General features: G+C 42.4%; 1 protein-coding gene and 1 pseudogene across 5 annotated transcripts in view; one reads left to right on the top strand and one right to left on the bottom strand.

Moving 5' to 3' along the window:
* The window catches only part of ARHGAP26 (Rho GTPase activating protein 26), a 414,762-nt gene that overhangs the window by 340,211 nt on the left and 54,380 nt on the right, over positions 1–20,171 (top strand). The gene's annotated exons all lie outside the window — the stretch shown is intronic.
* LOC139011860 (U6 spliceosomal RNA) lies at positions 12,383–12,480 on the bottom strand (annotated as a pseudogene).

Here is a 20,171-nt window from a genome sequence, read left to right as displayed (position 1 = left end):
AGGAGGGGGAGGAGGGGGAGGAGGAGGAGGAGGAGGAGGAGGAGGAGGAGGAAGAAGAAGAATCTAGACCCAGACTTTACACCTCTCATAAAAATTAACTCAAATGGATCATAGGAAGAAGAATCTAGACCCAGACTTTACACCTCTCATAAAAATTAACTCAAATGGATCATAGACCTAAATATAAAACTATAAAATTTCTAGAAGACAGCATAAAAGAAAGTCTAGGTGACTTTGGGTTTGACAATGACTATTTAGATACAACACCAAAAGCATAATTTATTACATTAAAAATTGGTCAGTTGGACTTTCTGTAGGTTAAAAACTTCTGCTCTGCAAAAGACCCTATTAAGACAATGAGAAGCCAAGCCACAGACTAGGAGAAAATATTTTCAGAAAAAAAACAACTAAGTAAACGCAGAACAAAATAGAAATAGAGGTATGGATACTTGGAACAGAAAGACAGCTGTCAGATGGGAGGAAGTTGGGGGTTGGACAAAAGAAGGTGAAGGGATTAAGCAAAAACACACACATATAAAACACACACACACATATACATCATAGACACAGAAAACATTGTGGTGATAGCCAGAGGGAAAGGGGGATGGAGATTAGATGGAGGTGGGCCAACTGGGGGAAATGGGGATGGAAAGAGATTTGGCTTGGGATGATAGACACATGATAGACTGTGAAGATGATATTTTGTTGACTTGTAGACTTGAAACCTGTATGATTTTGTGAACAAATGTTACCCAATAAATTCAAATAAAAATCAATAAAGTAAAAAGTAAATGACTCTAAACAAATTTGATAAAGGACCAGTATCCAAAATACACAAAGCACTCTTAAAATTCAACAATAAGTAAACAAACAACCCAATTAAAAACTGGGCAAAATATCTAGATCAGTGGTTCTTAACCTTCCTAATGCCGCGACCCTTTAATACAGTTCCTCATGTTGTGGTGACCCCCAATTTTATTGTTACAAATTGAACATAATTAAAGCATAGTGATTAATCCCAAAAACAATATGTAATTATATATGTGTTTTCTAGTGGTCTTAGGCGACCCCTGTGAAAGGGTCATTCAACTCCCAAAGGGGTCGCGACCCACAGGTTGAGAACCGCTGATCTAGATAGACACCTCACCAAAGAAGACATACAGATGCAAATAAGCATATGAAAAGATGCTCAACATCTTGTTTCATTAGCGAATTCCAAGTTAAAACAAGGATATATCACTACACACCTATTACAGTGGCTAAAATCCAAAACACTGACATCAAATGCCAGTGAGGATGTGGAGAAACAAGAACTCTCATGCACTGAAGATGGGAATGCACAATGAGACAGCCACTTGGAAAGATAATTTGGCAGTTTCATACAAAACTAAACATAGACTTATCACATGACCAATCTAGCAATCACACTCTTAGGTGTTTACCCAAATGAGTTGAAAATTGATGTCCACATAAACACCTGCCCACAAATGTTTAAAGCAGCTTTATTCAGAATTGCCAAAACTTGGAGGCAACCAAGATGTCCTTCATTAGGTGACTAAATAAACAAGTTGTGGTACATCCAGACAATGGAATATTATTTAGTGATTAGAGAACTGAGCTTTCAAGTCATGAGAAGACATAGATGAATCTTAAATTTATATTACTAAATGAAAGAAGCCACTGTAAAAAGAGTACAACATGGTATGATGCCAACTATATGACATTCTGGAAAAGCAAAACTATAGAGTCAGTAAAACGATTCTGGATAGTAGATACAAAACATTATGCATTTACCAAAACTCATAAAACCTGTAGAACCCAAGGAGCAAATCCCCATGTTGTAAACTATGAACTTTAATGAATAATAATGTATCAATGTTGGTTCATTGATTTTAACAAATGTACCACACTAATGAAAGATGTTAATAATAAGGGAAATTTAGGCAGTGGGTAGAGGAAAACGGAAACTGTTATTTTGAGCAGTTTTTCTGTAAACTTAAAACTGCTCAAAAAAATAAAGTCTATTTATATATTTTTTAAAAATCTAGATTGCTAGCTTCTTTTCAAAAATTACAAAATTTGGCCACACTGAACCCATACGTTCCTTGGTAACAGATGATGCTCTTCGGTCCCTATCTTCTCACAGTTGGCCTTTTATATCTTCTGCCTGCTGGCCTGGGATAGAGTAAATATGGCCAAAGAATCTTAGCAGCCCCTCCCATTAGGAGAAGAGTCTTTGAATCTAGGCTGGCCTTTACCCTCAGACTTATTTGGCCAATAGATTATGGTAGAAGTAACATCATGTGACTTTCATGCCTAGGCCACAAGGCTTTGTAGATTCCCTTCTCATCCTTTTGGTAGCCAGCTGCCATGTAAAACAGTTCTGTCTAGCAGCCTCTAAGAGAAAAGCCCAGCTGCCCCAGCCTAGCCAACACACATGCCAACAGTCAGTTGAAAGCAGCCACATTAGTGAGTCCTGGAAGGACCAACAGAAAAGCTGCCCAATCAACCCACAGATTCATGAGAAATAATACCTTGTGGCCTTGTTAAATCACTGAATTTGGGCCAATTTAATTCAACAATAATTAACTGACACAAGCCCTATGAGTTTGTGACCTTGGAGTCAAGGGCAACTAACTACCTTGGAATGTGGCTGGGCTGCCTGGGTAAGTTAGAAAAGGATGGAAGGGTCTTACTGTAGAGTAGTGGCAGCATGAAGACAATTTTTAGGATCTTTGAAAGAAAATGACTCATACATGAAGATTCTAAGGAGTTAAGAAACAAAACAAAACTCAGAGGTAATGGTTGAAGCAATGAGAAAGATAGCTCAAACACTGACATGGAAAGCAGGAAATGCTAGGTAATCTTGGCACTAACATCAACTAGCCAGTGCCAGCCCCTGGCCCTGAGCGTGCCCATCTCCTCACTCCCTGTGGAAGAATGGGGTTGACCTGTCTAAGAACAGAGCTTGTTCAATAGAGTTGGCATTGTACCACTACCTTCTGGAAGACAGTGATTTTAAGAAGGAAATAAAAGTCAGGGCCCATCCCACTGCCTAAGATACTGCAGTCATTCCTCCAAATTAAAAATGATTAGGTGAATGCTTTAGACCAGCGGTCGCCAACCTTTCGGACCTCACGGACAACAAGTGGTCCACAGACCACCGATTGGCGACCGCTGCTCCAAAGGTTTCCTTAAACCAGCGGTCGCCAACCTTTTGGACCTCACGGACCAACTGTGGTCTGTGGACCACTGGTTGGCAACCGCTGCTTTAGATCACTGGGGTAGAGATGGAGGGGCTTGTTAAGATGGAAAGAAGATTAGAAGATAGAGGAATCATTACAGCAATGGGGGTGGGGGGAATCAAGTTGAAGTTCTCCCTTCTAAGTGGTCCTTACTCCTAAAAAATAACTCACTACCCAGTAGCCCCATAAATGAAATGAATTTTTCTCCTCTTTTCCACTTAGCACACACATACATGCATTTCCAAGTTATTTCTGGTGACCTAAAAGATGTGTGCATGCCAAGCGCCTTCAAATTCTGCCAGAGTCAACCGTCCTCTCCCATCTTAGTGGCTAGCGAGAGGCGAGAGCACAGCCCCTGGAATTCAGAGGATAAACAAGGCCTGCTTCCAGGCCGACTTGTTTCTCTGAGGCGCTGTTGGCTCCTCCTGATTTTGATGCAACTGCTCTCAGATGAAATCTGGGGAAAACTTGCCATCAGAGATACCTCTAAAATTTTACTTAAAATTCAGTCATTATTCACTTAACAAATATAATTTGAACACCTACTGTGTGCCAGACATTAGTCTGAGTGCTAAAGATACAGTGATTTTTAAAAATTAGGGTTTCTTTTCTCATTGATATTATATTCTAGAGGTAAATCTCTATCCAATATATCTGATGTTTCATTCTTTATGGAAAACTAATGTAGAGTAAAGGAGGTATGGATTTGTAGGGGAAGGAAGCAAGTTACTTTAGTTCTTTGTGGCTCAGTTTCCTCATCTGTAAAATAGGCTAATCATACCCTCCTCAAAAAGGTGTGACAGTTAAATGAGATCATTCTTTATCTCATTTACATGTTTGTCACCGTGAATGTCAGTCAGTATTATTTAGGAGGGCCTCCACACAGTGCCCTTTCTCTCTTTCTACTCCCTCAGCCCTGATATGTATTTTTTGTGTGTAGACAGATGTCCTCACCTGTCCCTACTACTTCCCAACTTGAATCTGAGATCAGAGCGGTCAGTCCAGCCCTTGAGTTATCAGTGAAAAAAAGGAACTTCTATATAGGCAGGTGCTGCCCCACCTTAAACAAAGACCAGGTTGGGTAGGTACACCTATTCCTGAAAACTTTGGAAACCTCCAGATCCCATAGATACTTGATGAGCTTTATGCATAGCTGTTATTTATTGAGGCCAAATGAAACACAAAATAAATAATATGCATTAGACAAGTGATAATTCATGGCATATTTTTAAACTAATTTTACCATCTAAGTGCCACTTTATGCCAAAACAGTTACATCCAAGCAGGCAGCTCTAATTTTACTACAGTGATCTTTCTTTGTCATCTTTGGAATGCCCGAATTTGAAAGAGGAAGCTTTCCTCTTTGTTTGAATCAGTGTTCTGTGGAGGAGGATCTTTCCTGTTGAGTTGAGGATTCTGTTTCTCCGACTTCCAAGTAGAAAAGATTTCTTCCCACTTTTCCCAGAAAACTTGGTGGCGTTCCCCACCATGGGAAATAACTTGAGAGCATAATCATTTTCACAAGGAGTCAGTGGCCTTTTCTTGTTCCTCCTCAGCCCCGTGGTGGTTCCAGCCTGCTCATTCACGGTCCTTTCGTGGACAAGCCCCCAAACACCCCTTTGACACCTAAGGTTCCTGGGGCCGCCACCACCACACGGCATCTCCAAGTACCAGGGCACGTTCCCTTGCCGTTTTTTCAGAGGTGGCCACTGATGTGAGCCGTATTCTTTTTTTCTGAGTGGCTTTCTGTCAGCTTTTCCGGTTCCCCAGCCAAGATCTCCCTCTCCAGTCAAGAGTCCAGCTGGCTCTCCTTGGTTGAGGGTGGGGATTCCTGCCTGGTGACCCATCCGATTTTTATTGGGTAAATGTGTTCGGTCACTAATGGTTCTTTTTCACATAGAAATTGCTTGAGGCAGCCCACACACTTTATAACCCAGCAGGATTTTGTTCCCAAGCACCAGGGCTGCCAGTGGCACTTGGATCTGTACAGCCTGTCAGCAGAGGGGGTGTGGGAGGAGGCGGGATGGGACATAGTTCCGGGTCTTAGCCACATCCCTGTTTTCCAGCACAGCAAAATCACAAATGGAAGAATGTTTTTCTTCACGTGCATTATGTTCTTTCCCCCTTTACAAGCTAAAATCACATAAAGAGGCTGTATGTTTTTTCAAATTAATTTTGCTAATATTCTACAATTCCCAAAATTTGCCATGGCACACACACTAGATGCTAAGAGCCTTGGAGTTGAATTAAACAAATGAATACATTTCATTCTGAATTTAGCTGCTCCCAAATGCCGCATGGCACTGCATTGTATGTGTATAGGTAGGTGTTAGGCATTTTAAATCTTGAATTTTTAATTGAGTCTTTGGGGAAAGAAAGAGGCTTAAGATTGTGCGTGGCTTTCAGCACCATTATGCCTGCAAGGGGACTTGGAGGGAACTCTAAAATGCTGTTTTTCTTGCTTAGGGTTAGATTTGAAGTTGTTTCTCTCTCTCTGTATATAAATTGGGGGAATCTTACTGGTAATTCAGATCCTAAATTAGGTAACTGAAAATCTTATTAGAGTTAAAGTACTGCCTTTTAAACCTTTTTAGTCAGTCTGGAAAGCAGATGCTTACTCAGCTGAGAACACATTTCTAGTTAGAAACGGCCTTGGGATCTTACTTTTAACCCCTCCTCTGCATTAAGAATCTAAAAAACAAAGCAGGATCTACTGCCAGCTTCATTGGTCTCGCTGGGCAAGGTCTCAGCCCAGTGCAGTGCTTCTCAGGGTGTGTGCTCCTGGTACCAGAGTCGATGGCATCACCTGGGAGCCTGCTAGGTATACACATTCTCAGGCTCCACGCCAGACTTACAGTTCAACTGCTGCTCCGGAGGAGGAGCCCAGCCAGCACTGTTTTAACAAGCCCTGATTCTGACACGTGTTAAAGTCTATGGTCCTAGTGCAGCGGTTCTCAACCTGTGGGTCGCGACCCCTTTGGCGGTCGAACGACCCTTTCACAGGGGTTGCCTAAGACCATCCTGCATATCAGATATTTACATTACGATTCATAACAGTAGCAACATTACAGTTATGAAGTAGCAACGAAAATAATTTTATGGTTGGGTCACAATATGAGGAACTGTGTTTAAAGGGCCAGAAGGTTGAGAACCACTGTCCTAGTGCATTAGGGTGATTGACTTCTACAAGAACAAAGTCAGGGTGTGTCTCATTGTAAAGCCCCTGGCACTCTGATTGTGCCTGCAGTGATGATGGTAGTGTGGCTCAAGAACAAACTGCCCTTAGCCTTTGAGATTTGTCACAACTTATTGGACTGAGGACTGATGGGTTTGCTTCTCAGGGGAACCCAGTTAGCTCACCAGTGCTGCACTTTGCATCTCCCCAGGGAAACCAGCCAGCTGCTTTGCAAATGCATGTCTTGGGGTTACAAATACGAGAGGGTTGGTGCATCAGTTAAGCAAGCCAGCAGATTTTTTTTTTTATTCTCAAAACTATTTTGGGAGTGTTTTTTTTTTAATTAATAAATCTTTATTGTTCAGATTATTACAGATGTTCCTCTTTTTTTCCCCCATAGCTCCCCTCCACCTGGTTCCCACCCCACCCCATGCCCTTAACCCCTGTTACTGTCCTCATCCATAGGTGTAAGATTTTTGTCCAATCTCTTCCCGCACCCCCCCATATCCCCTCCCCGCCCCCCCCCCAAGAATTGTCAGTTCACTCCCTTTCTATGTCCCTGCTTCTATTATATTCACCAGTTTATTCTGACTTAATTTTTAGGTTCACTTGTTGATAGGTATTTATTTATTGTCACTTTGTTGTTCATAGATTTTATCTTTACCTTTTTCTTCTTCTTCCTCTTCTTAAAGAATATCCTTCAGCATTTCATATAATCCTGGTTTGGTGGTGATGAACTCCTTTAGCTTTTTCTTGTCTGTGAAGCTCTTTATCTGACCTTCAATTCTACATGATAGCTTTGCTGGGTAGAGTAATCTTGGTTGTAGGTTCTTGCTATTCATCACTTTGAATATTTCTTGCCACTCCCTTCTGGTCTGCATGGTTTCTGTTGAGAAATCAGCTGACAGTTGTATGGGTACTCCCTTGTAGGTAACTGACTGTTTTTCTCTTGCTGCTTTTAAGATTCTCTCTTTGTCTTTAGCCCTTGGCATTTTAATTATGATGTGTCTAGGTGTGGTCCTCTTGTATGGGGTTCTCTTCGCTTCCTGGACTTGTAAGTCTATTTCTTTCATCAGGTAGGGAAAGTTTTCTGTCATGATTTCTTCTAATAGGCTTTCAGTATCTTGCTCTCTTCTTCTGGCACCCCGGTAATTCGGATGTTTGTACGTTTAAAGTTGTCCCAGAGGCTCCTTACACTATCTTCATATTTTTGGATTCTTTTTTCGTTTTGGGCATTTCCGGATGAGTATTTTTTGCTTCTTCATATTTCAAATCTTTGACTTGATTCTTGGGATCCTCTCGTCTGCTGTTGGATCTCTGTATATTATTCTTTATTTCAGTCAGTGTATGTTTAATTTCTGACTGGTCCTTTTCCATTTTTTTTTGCATTCTCATTAAGATCCTTGAAGATCTCACTAAGTTCCTCGGAGGTTCGTAGAAGATTCTTGAGTAATCTTTTTTTTTTTTTTTTAAATATATTTTATTGATTTTTTACAGAGAGGAAGGGAGAGAGATAGAGAGTTAGAAACATCGATGAGAGAGACATCGATCAGCTGCCTCCTGCACATCTCCTACCGGGGATGTGCCCGCAACCCAGGTACATGCCCTTGACCGGAATCGAACCTGGGACCTTTCAGTCCGCAGGCCGACGCTCTATCCACTGAGCCAAACCGGTTTCGGCTTGAGTAATCTTATAACTGTGGTTCTGAACTCTGTGTCCTCCATTAGTTTGCTTTCCTCCATTTCTTTCATTTGTGACATGTTTCTTTGTCTTCGCATTTTTGGCTGACTGGGAGGACCCACTGTGTCTATAAGAAGAACTGCTGTGCTGGAGACACCCTTATGGGGCAGGACTTGCTTCAGTGGGGCTTTGGTGCTCACTGAGTCTGCCTCTTGAGTGTGTCCCTTATGGATGTGAGGAGTTGAAATCTGATATTTGACCAGGGGTACCCTGGCTCCTGGATCTCCAAGTCAACCACTGTGTGAGTCCACCCAGCAGGAGCTACAGTGATATCAGCAGGTTTCTCCTCTTTGTTTGGGATTTGGAGGTTTTGGAGCTCTCTGACCCAGCTGCAGTTAGATTAGGCTGCAAAAGCTGAGGTGATTCCTTTGCGCCACTGAGCACAGCTTGGGAGGGGATGTAATTTGAGTGGGGCGGGGTCTCAGAGAATCACCAGGGCGGAGCAAACAGCAATGGCTGTCATCAGTGTCTCTGCGACTCCGCGACTCCTCGACTCCTCGCGTCTCCGTGACTCCGTGTCTCTGCAGTCCCGCACCCCCACAGCAACAATGATCCCTGCAAGCAGCTCTGCAAGAAAGCCACCCTCACTTTCCAAACCACTGCAAGACAGTCCAGTTTCTCCCCGTAGGAGTCTGGGACCCCAGAATCTCGCCTTAAACGAGCTCAGTGCATTTGAGAGCTTGTATCTCCTTCCAGTTGAAAAAAACTGCGCATCCGGGTGCAGCCTGCCTCGCGCGCGCCTTTGTACCTCTGTTCTTGGCGCCTCTGCACCTCCTACCCAGTCTCGATGCGCTTCTTTCTTTCCTTCTAGTTGTAGAACTTCCACTCGGCCAGCTTTCCCGTGGTTCTGGATGATAGCTGTTTTGTCTTATAGTTGTAGTTTCAATGTTGTTGTGGGGGGCAGCACGCACAGGTTTATACCTTATGCTGCCATCTTGGTTCTCTCTCTGGGAGTCAAGCCAGCAGATATTTTAAAATGAGCACCTACTATGTGTGTAACATGAGAAAATCAAGAGCTTTGCATTGGCAGGAAAACAGCTTTTGGGGTATGTGATATGGAAAGGGGTGGGCCCACATCAGCATGTTCAGGAGATGAGACTTCTGAGTCAGCATTCCCCATTCTGTGCAGGAAGTGGGGACGGGTGGAAGGGCAAGAACTAACTTGGATAAAGTTCAGCAGATTCCTGACTAAGAGGACTTCTGAGCCTTTAATATGTCCATTATGAACCTCCCTAAGGGCATGTGTTACGCACATTTCCACAGTTAAGGAAATGCTATTCTATATCAACACTCTACTTTTGAGGGGAAAAATGTATTTCTCATAATGTTTGGCATTAATATGGCAGAGATCCTTCAGGAGAATGGATATTTAGTTTATTTATAAATTTACTGCCACAAATAGCTAACTGAAGGACACAATGGGGTCAGTCATGCACAGAAAGCTGTGGGATCTGGTGTAGGAAAAACCCACGAAGCCCATAGTGAAGCCTATTTCCTAACTGTGTCATCTTGGGCAAGTGATTTGCCCTCTCTGAGCTAAACCTATTCTGTGCAATGATAATAATAGTAAAAAAAAGAAAAAGTAATAATAAGACCCACCTTCAAGGTTGCTGTGAGGGTCAGATGGAATGATGCTTGCATACCACTTATTAAATGGCCTGGTTCATAGTAAGTGGTTAATAAAAATTTGTTACTTCTATTATTTTTTATTTCCTTATCAGTATTTGCTCCTAGGCTGCCCCCTTACCAATGAACAGTCCCCTGGGGTTGATTTCTCTTAGTGGTGGCAGTAGATAGACACTCAGTGTTTGCTTTTGTTTGTTTAATACTGGTGTGAAACAAACCAGCCCCGATTAAAATTATTGAGACAATCACTTTAAAACAAATTAAAACACCTCACCTTAAATTAACTACCAATAAAAAATACACTGAAATCAATAGAAGTGCTCCTCTTAGGAGTCAGGGTTCAAGCTGTTTGCCCCAAGTCAGCAGGCTTAGTGTTTGCTCTGGGGAGCTTTGTTAAGCCATCTGCCCTATTGTTTCTCCGTTGGGTGGAGCCAACTGGACCCATACTAATGAGGCTAGAACCTAATTGCAATCCTGAGTTTCCACTGGGGGATAATTGAGCCTCAGGAATTCCTTTGCAGCCTATGACTCTGTGAATTTGACTGTCATTGTGGCAAAAAGAAAAACAGTTCTGAAAAGAATTATTCTGAAATTCTGATCTTAGTCATTCCCTGCATTTGCTCTGTCAGGTTCTCTTCCAGTGCCTGGCAACGTCCTTCTCAAGCAAGCAGTGGGGCTCTCCCCAAGACAGTGTCCCTTCCATTACTCCTTACAAATTGAAGAGGTGATGGCACTGTTCCCTGGCTGTTGTCAAAATGCTCAGAAAAGGGATAAAATTGTGGCTGTAAGGACCACCTCATTGCCTTATGTGAAGAAGCCATGTCTTCAGAGGGAACCGAGATGATATTTTCTACAAAGAAATAAAAGCAAAGATGTCTATCCTGGATGCAGTTAGAATCCTAAGAAGAAACTTCAGCACATTGAAAATAGCATAATTCAAGGAGGGTTTATTACAAAGGAGTGGAGGCAGGAGAATCACAGTAAACCAGGAGTAGTAGCACACAACTAATTACCATCCTTAGGCTGAAGGGCTTGAGTAGAAAGTGTTTATCAGAACTCAGAAGAGGAGAGAGTTCTATAGAGTTGGCACCTCAAAAGGACCTTCGGTCGAGGGACTCAGCCAGGTGGAAGCAATCTATCAGAAAGGGAGACAGGGGCCCTAACCTGTTTGGCTCAGTGGATAGAGCCTTGGCCTGCGGACTGAAGGGTCTCAGGTCTGATCAAGGGCATGTACCTTGGTTGCGGGCACATACCCAGTAGGGAGTATGCAGGAGGCAGCTGATCAATACTTCTCTCTCATCGATGTTTCTAACTCTATCCCTCTCCTTTCCTCTCTGTAAGGAATCAATAAAATATATTTTTTTAAAAGAAAAGAAAGGGAGATAGGGGATAAATACCCTGTCCGTCTTCTTCCTCCTGCTAATCTCCTGCCAGAGCTCCCCCTTGGTGAACCCAACAGGAATCCAGAGAGTACAGGAAACTCTGTTGATGGATTCTATGCTGGTTACTCCCTGAGAAGAAGATAGGATGGAGAGTGGCTGCCATCCAGCATAGATTTATATTGCATGCCATTTATAAAAGCCAAGGAGTGGGACCAGAAGGGATCGCCATCATAAAGCACTGCCTCAATAAATTGTAGAGAGGAACACTATCCAGGACAGCAGAGGAATGAGGTAAGTCTGTATGCGCTGGTATGGAGCAATCTTCACAGGTGCATTAAGGGCAAAAGCAAGGTTCAAAAGATTGTGCCACTGTGGTTCTCAGTACACACTGCACATTAGCATTACCTGGGGAGCCTCAAATAAAAAGTACCAGCACCTAGGCCCCTTCCCCGGAGCCTCAGAGTTCGTTGATCTGGGGCAAGATCTGACTTTGGATGTTTTTTTTTCTTTTCTTTTTTAAAAAATATTTTTATTGATTTCAGAGAGGAAGGGAGAGGAAGAGAGAGATAGAAACATCAGTGATGAGAGGGAATCATTGATTGGCTGCCTCCTGCATGCCCCCTACTGGGGACAGAGCCTGCAACCCAGACATGTGCCCTTGACCGGAATCGAACCTGGGACCCTTGAGTCCACAGACCAACACTCTATGCACTGAGCCAAACTGGCTAGGGCTGGGTATGTTTCTTAAACTTCTGAGGTGATTTAGATACACAGCTAGATTTGAAACCATGAGTGAGCATTGCAGGGTCCTACTTATATAAGAATCCAGGGACATTTACACAGATGTGTGTACATGTATGTAATATTTCTGGAAAGATGCAGGGGAATGAATCTGTTGCTGTCTCTGATGAAGTCGGATGGGACAGTAGCCTGTGGTGGAAGGGACACTGGCTTTTTCTTTCAACAATACTCTTTTGTAGTGTTGGAATTTTTTCACATGTGCATGCACTGATTGTTCCGTAACTCAAGTAAACATAGATTTCCCCAGTTTTGAAATCACCATTTCTTTTATTGCCTTCTGAAAGTTGTGGGGTGCATCTTTGTGAGAAGGGATTTATTAATACATGTGCTTTTATTTTTTCTAGTTTTATTGAACAACAGTTGACCTACATCACTCTATATGTTTAAAGCATACAGCATGATGGCTTGGTTTTAAAAGTAGGAACACTTCATGAATTTGTGTGGCATCCTTGTGCAGGGGCCATGCTGTAACATTCCAGTTTTGAGTATATGTGCTGCCAAAGGGAGCAGAGGAATTTTCTTTAACCTTTAAACTTTGTTATAGTCTCAATAGCTAGGGATCTGAGTAAGAAGATGCTGTTTGATTGAAGAATAGGGCCTGTACCAAGAAGGTGTTGGTTTTGGTGTATAATAATAACATTAAGTCTGTTTAAATTATTTAATGGCCACTTGACTCCTCCACGTCAGGCTGGCCTGTCCAAGGCTCCAGTTAGATTTAGTAATCGGTAACTCTGGGGACAGCAGAGGAAATTTGTCTAGGGAGCTAAGTAGCGTGGATCCTGTTAGACCCCTACATCTGGACTGATATCAGATTCCTTATTAATTTGGGAAGCCCTAACTTAGGAAACCAGAAAGTCATATTTTACATTGAGCAGCTAGCTACTTGTGAACTCCTCCCCTAGCCCCTCAGCTGACATCGTGAAATTTAAGTAGTTCAGTTTTTCTTGAGCTATATATAGTTCTTTCACCTGATCTCCATCTGTCATCTTCCATCTTCTACCCACCCAATTTCCTTTGAAAGCCACATTTTAAAGGAGAATATATAATGGAAAAACCTTAACTCCTGACCTTGGTGGAAATACATTAGAGGTACTCAATAATAATTAGCAGTTGCCCTGGTAACCCCAGATGCACTGCTGAAATCACTTCTATTCGTCACTGTCCCCTGCCTTCTAGGCAATATGATCACCTGCTTCCTGCTAATGAAAAACGGGACAATTTAGTGATTTCATAATCCTTTTCAGCTTCTATTTTAAGAATAGAAGGAATACTGTTTGTGATTAGACACAGTAAAAAGAAGTGTTTTTGTTTTGTTTTTTTAGTGACTAAAGCAGAGAATCATCTTGGGTTTTAAGCAAGTTGAAAAATCCTGTTCAGTTTCATTGTGTTCACCACTGCACTCAAAACCTTAGAAGATTTAGCAGGTGAAACTTTCAGATGAGAATTTAGGATAGCACCCAGGATGGAATGGGAGAAAGATTGGCAAGGCCCTCATTGTGTCCTGTCAGACATCTAAGACAAGGACGATGAAAGCCCATTAACATCAGCACTTTGACCGGAAGAAGACTGCTTGAAAGTTGGAAAAGTCCAACCTGAAGCACAAGAGAGGTTTCTTCAAATAAATGTGTTGACTTCGACTCTGTTTCAGAAGAAGCCTATATTCTTCCTTAACTCCCATATGCCATGCCTCGCTGTACGGACCTCGTGGTAGGAGCGCCGTATAACTTTCCGTTCCTTCTCGGGGAGAAAGAGCCCCCACCCTTTCACACACATAGTGCATCCTCTTTCCCTTTCTTCTGTTGATCCTTTGTGTGAAAGTGGAATTAGAGGAAATATGCCCTTAGTCATCCCATGGCAGCACTTAAAATGTGCAATTGTCTCCGTGAAAATAAACTGGCAGGGGATCAAGAGTCAAGAATTGAGTCATGGGAGTCCTGGACACGCTAACCTGGTAGAGACAAGATCCACACGTTAGTGACCAACATGGCCATGGGGTCACCCCAGACAGCAGTCAGACGCCGCACTGTCCAAGGGACAACTGCAATTAAGTAATTTTTTGCAGAAGAATACCCACCAACTGCTCTTGCACAATGTTCTACCCTTTCTTAAATCTCAAAGGAATGCAGACTTATCTTCATCTTATGTGCCCCCGTGGAATATGGCACCACCAGTTGAATATTTGCTGCTGTACCCAGGAACCCTCACGAATGTCAGGATTCAAAATTGGCTACATCTGACAGATAGTCCCTTCCTATTCAATAGCAAACACTTACTAAGTCCTTCTGTTAAAGACACTGTTCCAGGCATAGGAAAGAAATAGCCTTCCCTCAGATCTCTTACAGCCCAGATGGGGGAAGTCAGATCTGCATATGTAACAGCATTGCTGTTAATACGAGACAGATTTTCAGTAGTAAGTGAGTGACTTGGTCATTCACTCAAGATTATTTATGGTTGAATCTATTTTGTCTTTTCTGTTTACATTGTGTGGGCAGGGTTTCCAGTAATCTCCCTACTTCATCTTCTAAATCTACACTGAAGTTTGTACTTTCCTTGCCTGCTTTGGTCCAGCTGACTGAGAGAGAGGAAAGGGGAGTTCTAGTTTTTTGGCCCAACTCTTTTTATCCTGTTAGCCAGAAGCCTTCCTATGTCTCAGACTCTGTAGCTGTCAAGCATTGGGCTTATAAAAGAAAAGATGGTGCAATGTCCCAAGTGCTTGTCTGTTTGTTTTTTTCGGCAGAGGTCTCTCTGGATCTAACATTTCAGATGCCAAAAATAAAAAATTAAAAAATTAAAATTTGGACCCTAAGAAAGATGGAGAGAGAAAAAAGATTGAAAGGAAGGAAAATTTGGAATTTGATCATTTGAATATGTTGCTTTTTTGACCCTTTGTACGCCATAAGTGTCCACAGACGCAAGTGGTGGACCTTCCCCACACACCACGGGCGTCTATAGCCGCAAACCTCACATATCAACTCTGGTTGCCCAATTTTAAAATCAGACTTGTTAGTGACATCTCTGGGTTTATAAAGAAAATTATAGTGACTTAACTTCGTAAATATTCCAGCGCATATGGAAGAAATGGGGATGGTTTCTGTTTTGGATGGGTGGCAGTTAATTGGTTGAAGTCTCTGCCCTCCACCTCCCACCCCCAACTACCACCACCAGAATTTCTCATTCGGACAGTTCTCCATTGGGAAAGTACTTTCTTTCCCTCCCAAACAATACTTGAGGCAAAAATCTGTAACATTTTTTTATACAATCCCTACACCAAATATCCTGTTAAATTGAAATTTAATTCATACCTTGAAGGATGGCTTTCTGGCCTTATATGGAAAAGGAAGGTTCTTGAGAGTTAGTTCTTTAAACTCTGAATCAGAGTAGCCAGAAAAAAGTAAGTGAGAAGGGACTATGCCTTGCCATGGGTCAAGAAAAGTTTTGCTGGTAAGTTTTCATGCAACACCCAAATTTCTGTGTAGGGTGAGGGGGCTCTTTTTTCTGATTCTCAATCTATAAGGAAATTCTAAATCATAAATCGAAGTCCCTCTTCCTCACAAGCCAGCTATTAAGTTCTGCCTTTAATTTCAGCACAAGTCAATGAGCTCCTGTGCCTACAAGCAGGCACCCTGCTTCATCATTACTCTTTCTGCTGTAATTTTCTTTGCATACATGGCTGCTTTTTCCAGGCTCTCCTTTTACTTCCAGAAATGTCAACTCAGGAGTTTATTCTTTCCAAGGTACAATTCAGTAACCTGTTCCAGAGTCGGTGTAAAGGGAGGCTTACTAGAACCTGAGTTGAGCCCTAGCCAGTTTGGCTCAGTGATTAGAATGTGGGCCCTGAAGACTGAAGGGTCCTGGCTTCGATTCTGGTCAAGGGCACATACCCTCCTTGCAGGCTCTGGTCAGGGCGTGTGGGGGAGGCAACCAATCGGTGTGTCTCTCTTGCATCGATGTTTCTCTCTCTTGCTCTCCCCCTCCCTTCTACTCTCTGTAAAAATCAATGAAAAAAAATATCTTCCGGTGAAGATTAACAACAACAACAAAAAGAACCTGAGTTGAGTTGATCTTTTGAATACTGCTTGCTCTGAATTGGACCATGGGGAGCTCTGTTAGCCATATCCTCGGTGCTCCTGTTGACAGAGCCATCTCCCAGTCTTATTCTTTAATTTTGGTGTGCCTTGTAAACAAATTCACTGTGTAACTCACTGAACGTGGCACACCTCAGGAAGAATTAGGTCTCTATATACAAAAGGTTTAGCTGAAACCTAAGACCCTTTTGAGTATGATTATGTAATCAGTGTGTCGGGCCTCCAAAATAGGAAGGCAATGTGGTTTTAGGCAGAACCCTGTTTGTGTGCTGCCACAAGCTTAGCTTTATTTCAGATTCATCTAGAAAAACAAAAATTTGTAGAAAAGAAGAGAAAGAAAATGCCATCTCTGCTCAAGTGAGCTGACTTGTGTTTTGCCACTATATAGAGATATTCCCTTTCTCGGAAAGGGACCGGATCTTTGCAAGGTTGCTTTCTTGCACATCACGGAGGGCTGCCTTGGCTCCGTGTGGTGCTGAGGCTGTGTGTTGCTGTGCCAAGCTGGGGGTAGAATCAGGACTCCTGAGGGTCATGCTTTGGTTTCACCAAGTGGGGCATATAGGTTGAGATATTTGGAGGCAGGGTGTAGAGATGAGGGGGTTGTCAGTTTGGGAGGAACTTTGGGAAACAAAGCTCTATAAAAGGAACTTTTATGGAGTTTATCCCATGTGGTATGTGATATAAATCCTCTCCCATGTCACCTCATAAGGTCTTTGATAAAAATCATGTTTTCGTTATTTGGTCTGTCACAGTGTGAAGAGCGTAGGTTCTGGGGCAGACTTATTTGAGTGCATAGCTCAACTTCACTGCTTATTAGCTTTGTTGCCATGAAGTTACTTGATCTCTGTAAGCCTCATCTGTTTAGTAGGTACTTTATGGGGTGGTTGTGCGGATATAATGAAGTAGTTCCCATAAAGCATTTAGCATGGTTTCTAGCACATAATAAATGCTCGATAAAACTTACCTGCCATAAATATTGTCAAATTGTTATTTTAACAATAACTGAGGATGGGAATGTCCTTGAAGGGTTGTACCGAAGTGCTGATCCTCACAGGCTGAGAAGGGGATTTAGTCAGATCTGAGTTACAGCGTAATACAGCCCTTCCCCCAACGAGTCTAGAATAATCCTAGTTACACACCTGGCAGTGAGCATCAGAGTAGTTCTGAGTACTCTGAACTGGAAGAGCCCACACCTTCTGGTTCCTAGCCTGGTTGGACACACTGAGGCTACCTTGGGATGGAGAGAGTAGGGGGCAGAATCACAGGCCAGGAATCCAGGAGAGGCTGGAAAGAGCTGGAGCTATGGGGAGGTGGAGTCTCTCGGAAGAAGGCCAGCCCTAGAATGAAGTTGAGCATCACCACAATTCAGCCCTGTGAGTTGTTGGCCCTCTCGGCATCCAACTGCCCCCCTACCACACCCCTGCTGGGTGCTCCCCCACCAGACTTACTCTTTACCACTATTCAGTGCAGGCATCCTTTCCCCTTCTGGCTTCTGAGTCCATGGCTTTGGATTGTCCTGACCCATTCTGTAGGCCACAGAGCTACCTCATGGCTTCACTCTCCACAGAATTTAATCATCTGCTTCCCAGCCCTAATTCCTGAGAGGGCGAATCTGACTGACTGAGCTAGCTTTCTGCTGGGCCCCATCCTTGGCTGGCCGCTAGACTCTGGACCAGAGGCCCTGAGGCAGGTGCTTCTACTGTTGCCAGAAGGGGCTGAATTACAGAACTTTCCAGCAGGAACTCGGGGGAGAACAGGTTCTAAGATTGGCCATGTCCAAGACATACCTTATTTTGCACACAATAACAAACTTGGCTCCTAGATTTTATGTCATTCAATATTTTGGAATACTCTACTCTGTTTATTCACACAACAGAGAGGTAATACAGTTGACCCTTGAACAACATGGTTTAGACCAGTGGTTCTCAACCTGTGGGTCGCGACCCCTTTGGGGGTCGAACGACCCTTTCACAGGGGTCGCCTAAGACCATCAGAAAACACATATATAATTACATATTGCTTTTGTGATTAATCACTCTGCTTTAATTATGTTCAATTTGTAACAATGAAAATACATCCCGCATATCAGGTATTTACATTACGATTCATAACAGTAGCAAAATTACAGTTATGAAGTAGCAACGAAAATAATTTTATGGTTGGGTGTCACCACAACATGAGGAACTGTATTAAAGGGTTGTGGCATTAGGGAGGTTGAGAACCACTGGTTTAGACTGTTCTGGTCCACTTATGTGATTTTTTTTCCCCAATAAATGTACAGTCAGTGCTCTATAGTCTCGGGTTTGCATCAGTGGATTCAACCAACCACAATCAAAAACAGTATTTTTGATCTCAGGTTGGGAGTCCATGGATGCGGAGAACTGACTGTATGCATTGTTCTCTTTATGTCATTTTATGTAAGAGATTTTGGTGTCTATAGGGGTTCCTGAAACCAATCCCCACAGGTATCAGGGGGCTGTAGTAAAATTTGGGAGAGTCAAAGTTATTCATTGATTTTTGCCTGCACAGGGGTTGGCACCTCTAACTCTTGTGTTGTTCAAGCGTCACCTATAATTGCTGATGAGACATGGTGCAGAACTTTAAAAAAAAAACAACTGTGATAATACAGAGTCTGGATAAAGAGCAAGCCACTCTTCACACCCAACAGCACCTTGGGTCACAAATTATGTAACAACACAAGACAGTAATTCATTTAAAGTAAATTTTTTGACATATCTACTTTTGAAGGTAAAAAGTGTTCTGTATCTTAGATTTCCATTGGTTAAAATAAAACCTGGGTGCTTAAATAATTAAAGGTGATTTATTTGTAGAATTACAAGAGGGAAAATCTTCACTGATAAAGATTTTATAGCACAATTCTGGTTTTAGTGTGGGGAAATGGGGGGAGGATATGACCAAGTCAGACTGACCACAATATTTTCATGGGAATTTTTTTTTTAACTGGAGCTGGGTTAAGATTCTGTTTTGTCCTCTGGAATGGTGAGCAGCCATGTTCCCCGCCACAGGGAGAAAGCCCAGTGTGCAGAGAAAAGCAGAAAGGACACAGTGGGAGCAACACTAGAGAGGTGGCTTCCTGTACTCTTTTTTCCTTACTTGAGTTCCGGGCATTTCAATTTTCTGCAACTAAGTATTCCTCATTCAACAGGAATTAATGTCCTCACTATGTAAGTCTACTATGTTAATGATGAGTTAGATGGCAATAGTGTCCTTCGTAATGAGAGATAACAAAAGTAGAAAACATATTAATATATGAAACATAAATCATACAATAATACATGCTATAGGACAGAGTGCTGCTGGAATTCCCCAACAGGAGAGATGACTTTGAGCTGGAATGGTCAAGGAAGAGTTTGTGATCAAATTGGCATTTGAACTTGGGTCTTGAAAGATGGGTTGGATTTAGACAGAAGGGACCTGGAGTATTCTGGGCACGGGGAACTGTAAGGAAAGACTCAGAGGCAGGAACATATAGGGCACGTGCTGCTCGTAATTGACTTTGAACATATGCATTTCATCTATTATGTTACAATTGTTTTGTTTCTTATGTCAATATGATTCTTACTTCTTTAGGCGCTAAAGTTGGGAAAGCCTAATAATGTTGTCTTCCCATTCCAAAATGCCTTGCTAGCTGGATCCCAGTGGAACATCTTCTATCGATTTATCTTGTGTAATTAACTTGCCTGAAACGGTCTCTGGTTTCATCACAGTTTTGCTTCACAGTCAAATAGGCTTCACCATCTGGAACTCCTCTATTTTTTTATTGTTGACAGTATTACAGATGTCCCTCATTTTCCCCTCCCCATCCCGCCCCGGCTTTCCCCACACTGTTGTTTGTGTCCATGGGTTATACACATATGCATATATGTTGGAACTCCTCTATTTTTTTTAGCCCAAATTTTCTTCCACAGAGGGTCTGATTTCCTTTCTAAGTGTGATACAAGGCCTTACAACATTCTGCTTTATCCTCTTTGCTTTGAGTTTTGTTCTGTAAAAAACTAACAATGGAGGTGTGAAAATAAGCTATATTCCTCCTGTCTGTGTTACAACCCAAGAACAAGTGCATCTGGCACATTCTGACACCTTCAGCTTTCAGCA

Source organism: Myotis yumanensis, unplaced genomic scaffold, assembly GCF_028538775.1.
Source record: "Myotis yumanensis isolate MYYU_CA2020_CCGP unplaced genomic scaffold, mMyoYum1.0.hap1 SCAF_5, whole genome shotgun sequence".
NCBI classification, from domain to species: domain Eukaryota; kingdom Metazoa; phylum Chordata; class Mammalia; order Chiroptera; family Vespertilionidae; genus Myotis; species Myotis yumanensis.
Note: the sequence above shows the minus strand (reverse complement) of the source record. Positions and strands in the feature narration are given on the sequence as shown.